The sequence below is a fragment of the Cebus imitator genome, unplaced genomic scaffold, assembly GCF_001604975.1.
Source record: "Cebus imitator isolate Cc_AM_T3 unplaced genomic scaffold, Cebus_imitator-1.0 Scaffold115, whole genome shotgun sequence".
Taxonomy (NCBI): Eukaryota; Metazoa; Chordata; class Mammalia; order Primates; family Cebidae; genus Cebus; species Cebus imitator.
The window spans coordinates 261117-269795 of NW_016107430.1; the positions used below are offsets into that span (position 1 = coordinate 261117).

The following is an 8679-nucleotide window of genomic DNA, read 5'->3' on the forward strand; positions in this document are numbered from 1 at the left end:
TGCTTAAATGTAGGCATTATATGTATGTAACTGAATTTATAGCATAAAATAAAGATCACGTTTCCAATTTATCCATGCTCTTTGGCATCACTTCCCTATATATTAACAAAATCTCAATCAAATGAATCAAAATAAGAGCTCAAATACCTTCTTAGTAAGGCTACTGACAAAAGGTTTTGGCATAAATGAGCAAGTAAAATGAATCTAGTTTTTTTTTTTTTTTTTTTTTTGGTACCAAATTTCTTTATTTGAAGGAACGGTACAAAGAACTTAAGTGGGTGTTTTGGTACAACTTATAGAAAAGGTAAAGGAAACCCCAATATGCATGCACTGCCTTGGTGACCAGGGAAGTCATCCTGTGGCTATGGGGAAATTAGCCTAAAGCTTAGCTTTCATTATCACTGTCTCCCAGAGTGTGCTTGTCAAAGAGATATTCTGCCAAGCCAGACTGGGGTGCTCCCATCTTGCACAAGTTGGTCACGTGGTCACCCAATTATTTGATGGATTTCACCTGCTCATTCAGATAATGTGTCTCAATGAAGTCACACAAATGGGGGTCATTTTTGTCAGTGGCCAGTTTGTGCAGTTCCAGTAATGACTGATTCACATTTTTTTCCAAATGTAATGCACACTCCATCGCATTCAGCCCACTCTCCCAGTCATCATGGTCTGGTTTCTTGATATCCTGAAGGAAGATGCGGCCACCTCGTTGGTTCTGCAGTTTCATCAGTTTCTCGGCATGTTCCCTCTCCTCATGAGATTGGTGAAGAAAGTACTTGGCAAAGTTCTTCAAAGCCACATCATCGCGGTCAAAGTAGTAAGACATGGACAGGTAAACATAGGTGGCGTAGAGCTCCAGGTTGATCTGGCGGTTGATGGCGGCCTCTGAATCCTGGTGGTAGTTCTGGCGCACCTGCGAAGGTGATGCGGTCGTCATGGCGGCTGCTAAGGAGAGGCGGCGGCGGCGGTGGCTGCGCGGCTTTTTTTTTGTGAGGGCGGAACAGTGTCTCGCTCTGTTGCCCAGGCTGGGGTGCAGTGGCATGATAGCTAACTAAAGCCTCAAACTCCTGGGCTCAGGTGATCCTCCAACCACAGTCTCCAGAGTAGCTGGGACTACAAGTGCATGCCTCCATGCCCAGCTAGTTTTTTATATTTTTTGTAGAGATGAGGTTTCTCCATGTAGTACAGGCTGATCTCACTCCTGGGGTCAAGTGAACCACCAGCTTTGGGCTTCCAAAGTGCTGGGATTACAGATAGTGAGCCACAGTGCCTGACAATCCAGGTTGTTTGTTTGTTTGTTTTGAGACAGAGTCTTGCTCTATCACCCAGGCTGGAGTGTAGCAGTGCGATCTCAGCTCACTGCAACCTCCACCTCCCGGATTCAAGTAATTCTCCTGCCTCAGCCTCACAAGCAGTGGTGGGATTACAGGTACCCACCACCATGCCCAGCTATTTTTTATGTGTGTATTTTTAGTAGACATGGGGTTTCATCATGTTGGCCAGGCACATTGCGAACTCCTGATCTCAACTGATCCACCTGCCTCAGCCTCCCAAAGTGCTAGGATTACAGGGGTGAGTCACCACACCCAGTCAATCCAAGTTCTTAATAAGCACAAGAGTTAGCAATGTTTGTTAGTTCATTTTCAATGCTCACTTTATTCAAATTTATCACTAAACCCAGACACAAATCCTGACAGAAGACCAATAATAATGTCAGTACATTCCAGGAATTGGCCAACTACTGCCCAAGGACCAAATCCAGAGCTTAGTTTGTTTCAGTAACAGAATATTACTAGAGCACAGACATGTTCATTAGTTGATGAAATGTCTGTAGCTAGCAGCTTTCACTGTACAATGGCTGAGCTGAGTAATTGCCACAGAGACATATGGTCTGCAAATCCTAAAATACTGATTTCTTGGAATTCTGTCTGCTGATCCTTGATATATACTAATCAACTTATGGATTATGAGGGACAAGAACTTAAGTGGTTATCCTGCCATACAGCTTTGTTTGACCAAAGAGAAAAGTGAGGCTCAGAAAGATGGTAATTTGCTCAATGATATAAAAATAATTAGGGACAACAGCTTGGAATATAAACCAGCTATTACTTCCTGATCCATTAGTCCTTGTACTCTTACTTACATGGCAGAAATAATCCAGGTTTCTCTTATAACTGATTATTTAAGTTCTGTCAGTATTATTAGAAGTTACATGAAAACTTTTGGAAACAAATTTGCTTACAAAGTGTAACACGGAATGGGAACAGAATATTTAATATTGACTTACAGTAATTCTCTCAGTCTTTTTAAAACATTTCCCCTTGTTCCCCACACCACATACACACACACACACACACACACACACACACACACACACATGCATGCAGTTCAATGATTTATCAAAACGTCTACCATCATACAGCATGTTGCAAGGACTCAGGAGCTTTTCTCATGCCCCTGTCATTAAACCTTTCCTTTCCTGCAAAGGCAGTCCCAGGCCTGATTTTTACATTAATGATTTCCTTGCATTTCTTTGGTTTAACCAAATAAGTATGGTTCTCTCAACACTGTTGTTATGCCTGTTTTTAAGTTTTTTATAAACTAAATCCTACAATAGTCTTTTGTGCCTGGCTTCTTTACTTACATAATTTTGGTGAAATTCTTGCATTGTGTTCATTTGCATTGTTATATGTATTCAATTACATGAATACAGAACAATTTATATATACTCTATTGTGGAAAAATATGTGGGTTATTCCAGTTTGGAGATTTTATGCATAATGTTTCCATGGATATTTACATCCAGGTTGTTTGGTACACATACATATGCATTTTCACTAGGTATATAATAAATAATTTATTGACACTTTTGGATCTGTGGGTTTACATTTATTCAACATTGGCAAATAATATAAAATGATTTTCCAAATAAACGGTATAAATATACTCTCGACAGGTATGTTGGCTCATGCCTGTAATCTCAGCACTTTGCAAGGCTGGAATGGGTGGATCACCTGAGGTAAGGAGTTCAAGACTAGCCTGGTCAACATGGCAAAACCTAGTCTCTACTAAAAACACAAAAATTAGCCAGGTATGGTGGCATGCACCTGTAATCCGAGCTACTGGGGAGATTGAGGCAGGAGAATTGCTTAAATCTGGGAGATGGAGGTTGCAGTGATCCAAGATTGTGCCACTGCACTCCAGCCTGGGCGACAGAGAAAAACTCAGTCTTAAAAAAAAAAAAAATACGAAAAAACATACGTATTTATTCTCTCCTCCCAGAACTGTAAGGGAGTTGTCACTGCTCCATAGTTCACCAACACCTGCTATTTTCTTCTTGCTTTTAGTTTTTCTGATAAGTATATAGTGATATTTCATTGTGCCTTTTATTTAGAATATTCTCTTTGCTAAGGAATTTGAAAACTTACATTTACTGGCCATTTGTATACCCTCTTCTATGAAAGACTTTTTCAAATATCCAGTTATTTAACCATGAGGTTGTATTTTCCTTATTATTAGGCAGAAAATCTTTCCATATTCTGGAAACAATTTTTTGTGCATATATTAGCACAAATGTCTTCCATTGCTCTGTGGATTATCAGCTATGCCTTCTAATGGCAGCTTTTTTTCAAAATTAAAACTTTTCTTTTTTTTGAGCCCAAGTCTCGCACTGTCACCCAGGCTGTAGGGCACTGGTGCAATCTCGGCTCACTGCAATCTCTGCCTCCTGGGTTCAAGCAATTCTCCTGCTTCAGCCTCCCGAGTAGCTGGAACTGCAGGCGTGTGACACCACGCCCAGCTAATTTTTTTGTATTTTTAGTAGAGATGGTGTTTCACCATGTTCGCCAGGATGGTCACGATCTCCTGACCTCATGATCTGCCTGCCTCGGCCTCCCAAAGTGCTGGGATTACAGGCATGAGCCATAGCACCCAGCCAAAATTAATATTTGACATTTTTAATACAGTCAAATTGACCAATATTTTATTTTTATATGGGTGTTTTTAATCCTATTGAATAGTATCCTCTCAATCTAAGGTATTAGATCTTTTATATTAACTTCTGGATGCTTAACTTTTATCCTCTCACAATTTGGTTTGCTATAGTCCAAATTTTAGATGCAGTGTGAAATACAGGTCAAATTTCTTTTTTTTTCCTATATGGATACCCTATTGTTCAGCACAACTTTTTTAAAGACTGACCTTCACGACTGTTTCCATGACTTTTGCTGTATATCAAGTCGCTATATGTGCATGAGTCTTAATTCTGGGTCATTTATTATCTTATTTTCTCTTAACATGATTCTGGTAAAATTTATGTGATTTGTTTAATTCTGAATAATAACTTATTGCTAATAGCTGCAATTTTATAATAGCCTTGTTACCTGGTAAAGAAACTTTTCCACCTTGTTTTTTATCCAGATGTATTTTGACTACCTTTAACTCTTTTGGTTTCTATAAATTTTTAAATCATCTTGTCATAAAGTGGGCCATGAAGAAGATGGCAGAGAAGGAAGCTCTGTGCTCTTCTTATCCCTACAGACACATCTAATCAGCAACAATTCATGCACAAATTTACACTGTAAGAAATGAGAAAACAATTGAAATGTTGCTTCACCTGAGGAGAATGTGAAAACAGACTCAACAAAGCCAGTAGGAGGATTCGGGACCTGCCCTTGGATCAGTGTCATATGATCAGGAAGAGATGTCCCTAGGTGCCAGTTTCACTAGAGGGGAGGGGTAGGGGTGTGGGAAAAAGCTGGGTAAGTGGCTGATTTCCAAATTCAGCATTTCCAAGAGACCTCCACAAAGGCCTGATTTTTTTTCTTGCCAATCTTGGAGCTCTGATATATTCAGTATTGTCTAGATATCCTGGGCAGAGCAACTTGAGAGATGCCTTTCATCCTCTTCTCTGCTCAACACAGAGTGACCCACCAAATAATCCTAGTTCTCAGCTTCCCGCTGAGGTGGGGAAGAATTTGGCCCAAGCATCCAGCATCCCAATTTCTCCAGGGCTTCCCAAAGGTAGGTAGACTATGTTTATCAGTTTTAAAGCTCTGATGAGTCTCACATAATCTAGTTACCTGAATAGAGAAAGTAACTTAGGCTGATAGATGCCAAAGTCCATCCCTCACATCCCCTACCTGCTTAGCACAGAGGAAATGAACATAAAACACAACTATCTGCTTCTCCCTGGGGAGGAAAAGAATTGGGAGAAGCCTCCAGGATCTCTGGCTAGAATAACTAGTGGGAGTTTTCTTCTCTACAAATTCAGTCTATGAAGACAGAGATGTGCCTGCTTTGTCTAATGTACAAACATTAAAAAAGAAAGTCAAGTCAAGGAAAATGAAGATTCAGGCAGATGGTTGCAAACAAAGGATGCAATAGATATCCAGAAACTGACACTAATGAAGTGAAGCTATATGATTTACCTTACAGATAATTAAAAATAACTCTTATAAAGATGCTCACTAAGGACAAGAGAACAATGTGTGTACAAAGGGAGAATTTCAAGAAAGATAATTATTATGTTTAAGAACTAAAAAGGATCATGCAGCAGAAGAAAAACAAAACTGACCTGAAAAATTCACCAGAGGGATTTAATAGCAGGCTAGATCAAACAGAAGAAAAGATCAGCAAACGCAGATAATTTATTGTAAATAATTAAGAGGATCCAAAAGGAAATAAAAGGAATGACAAAGAGTGAAGAAATCTTAAGGGACGTATAGGACACCATAAAGCAGACCAAAATGAAGGTTATGGGAGTTTCTGAAAAAGAATGGGAGAGAACCAGAAAGCTTATTCCAAAAAATAATAGCGAAAACTTCCCAAATCTGGGACAGGAAATGTCCACCCCAATTCTAGAAACCCAAAGAACAAATAAGATGAACCTAAAGAAATTCACATCCAGATACATTATAATCAAATTATCAAAAGTCTCAAGCAAAAAGAGAATTTTGAAAGCAGCAAGAAAAAGTTAACTTGTCACATATAAAGAGACACCCATTAGAGTATCAGTGGACTTTTCAGCAGAAATACTGCAAACCAGAAATGAGTAGGTTGGTATATTCAAAGTGTCGGAAAAACTACCAACCAGGAGTAGTACATACAGTAAAACGAATATAGCACCTGGCAACACTTCTCCTTCAACAATTAAAGAGAGAGAACACAAACTTTTTCATATAACAGCTGAGGGATTTAGTTATGCCTAGAAACCACCTTACACGAAATGCTAAAGGGAGTTCTTCGAATAGAAACAGAGGATGCCAACCAGTAACAAAATAGGATAAGAAAGTATGAAATTCACTGGTGAAAGTAAATATATAGACAAGTACAGAAAATGGTATTATTGAAATGGTGGTGGGTAAATAATTTTCATTTGAGTGTTAAAGGCAATTATTTAAAAATTACTATTAACTAAAAATATGTTAAAGGCACACAATATGAAATAGATACAAATTGTGACAGTAATATAAAGTGTATGTGGCAGGGGAGAAGTTAAAATGTAGAGTTTTTATATCCAATTGAACTTAAGCTATTATCAGTTTAAAATAGGCTATAATAGTTATTAAATTCTTTATGTAATTACAAAGTTGATCACACACCAAAAAAACTGTAATAGTTACAAAAGATAAAAAAGAAAGGAATTATAGCATGATAAAAAATATCAAGGAAACACAAAAGAAGGCAGTAAAAGAGGTAAAAAGGAAAAAAAGAAGTATAAGAGTAACAAAACAACTATCAAAACAGCAGTGGTAAATACTTCCCTATCAATGATTACTTCACATAAATAGATTAAACTCTCAAATCAGTAGAATGGCTGAATGAATAAAAAACAAACAGGACCCCACTATATGCTGTGTACAAAGGACTCATGTTAGGTTGAAGGACAAATAAGCTGAAAGTGAATAAATGGAAGATATATTTCATGCAAATGTTAAACAAAGGACACCAGGAGTGGCCACATTTAAATAAGAAAAAGAATTATCCCTAATAACTATTACAGGAGAGAAAGAAGGACATTATATGATAAAAGTTTCAGCCTACCAGGAAGATACAACAATTGCAGTCATATAAGCACTCAACATCAAAACACCTAAGTACATAAAACAAATGTTGGCAAACTGAAGGGAAAAATAGACAACAATACAATAATAGTAGGATACTTTAATACTCCACATTCATAATGGACAGAACATCAAGACAAAATCAATAAGGAAACAGAGGACTTGAATAACACATTAAGCCATGCAGACTTAAACACAGCAGAACATTTCACCAAAAAGTAGCAGAGTACACGTTCTTAATAAAAACACACAAATCTTTCTCAAAGATAGATCATGTAGTTGTCCACAAGAGTCTTGATTTATTTTTAATTTGTGGGGGTAGATAATAAGTATATATATTTATGGGGTGCATGAGCTATTTTGGTACAAGCATGTAATGCCTAATAATCACATCTTAGATGATAGGGTGTCCATCCCCTCAAGCATTTATAATTTGCATTACAGAAACCCAATTATACTGTTTTAATAATTTTTAAATGTACAATTAAAGTATTATTGACTATTGTGTCTTCAAATACTAGGACTTATTTATTCTAATTTTTGTACCCATTAACCATCCCCACCTCCCCCACCCCCACTACTCATCCCAGCCTCTAGTAACCATCCTTCTATTCTCAATCTCAGTGCTCTCAATTGTTTTGATTTTCAGATCTCACAAATAAGAGGGAACATGCAATGTTTGTTTATCTGTGCCTGGATTATTTTATTTAATATAATGACCTACAGTTCCATCCATATTGTTGCAAAGGACATGATCTCATTCTTTTTTATCACTGACTAGTACTTCATTGTGTATGCATACAACATTACAACATCGAATTTTCTTTATCGAATTTATCTGCTTATGGACGCTTAGGTTGCTTCCAAATGTTGGCTATTGTGAACCGTGCAGCAATGAACATGGGAGTTGAGATATGTCTTTGATATACTGATTTCCTCTCTTTCGGATATTGACCCAGAAGGACTGCTGTATCCCATGGTAGCTCTACTTTTATTGATGAATCTCCAAATTTTTCTCTATTTTGATTGTACTACCTTACATTTCCATTAACAGTGTTCAAGAGTTTCCTTTTCTCCACACCCTCACCAGCATTTGTAATTGTCTGACTTTTCGATAAAAGCCATTTTAACTGGGGTTACATGATATCACACTGCAGTTTTGATTTGTGCTTCTCTGATAATCAATGATGTTGAACATATTTTCATATGAGTATTGGCCATTTGTGTGTCTTTTTTTGAGAAATGTCTATTCAAATCTTTTGGCCAATTTTAAAATGTTTATTTTAGTTCAGGGGTACATGTGCAGGTTTGTTTTATAGGTAAACTCATGTCAAAGGGGTTTGTTGTACAGGTTATTTTGTCACCCAGGTATTAAGCCTAGTACCCAATAGTTATTTTTTTTCTGATTCTCTCCCTTCTCCCACTAACCAGTCTCCCCTTTCTACAGCAGAGAAGCCTCTCATTGTGGCCACCACTACCACCAGTCCATGGAAATTTCTTACAGGCTACCACCAATGTTTGCTTAAAGCCCAAGAGCTATTCATCAGCTTGTGGTGAATGCTGCCAAGCCTGGGACTCACCCTTTAAGTCAGTGGTCTCCCCTCCGGCCAAGGGC

At 37.8% G+C, this 8679-nt stretch overlaps 1 pseudogene across 1 annotated transcript; it reads right to left on the minus strand.

Annotated features, from left to right (window-relative positions):
- Window positions 1-286: 286 nt before the first annotated feature.
- Window positions 287-977, minus strand: LOC108311399 (annotated as a pseudogene). Its single transcript, XR_001828181.2, has one exon. The product of XR_001828181.2 is annotated as a ferritin heavy chain-like (transcript).
- Between the last annotated feature and the right edge of the window lie 7702 nt (window positions 978-8679).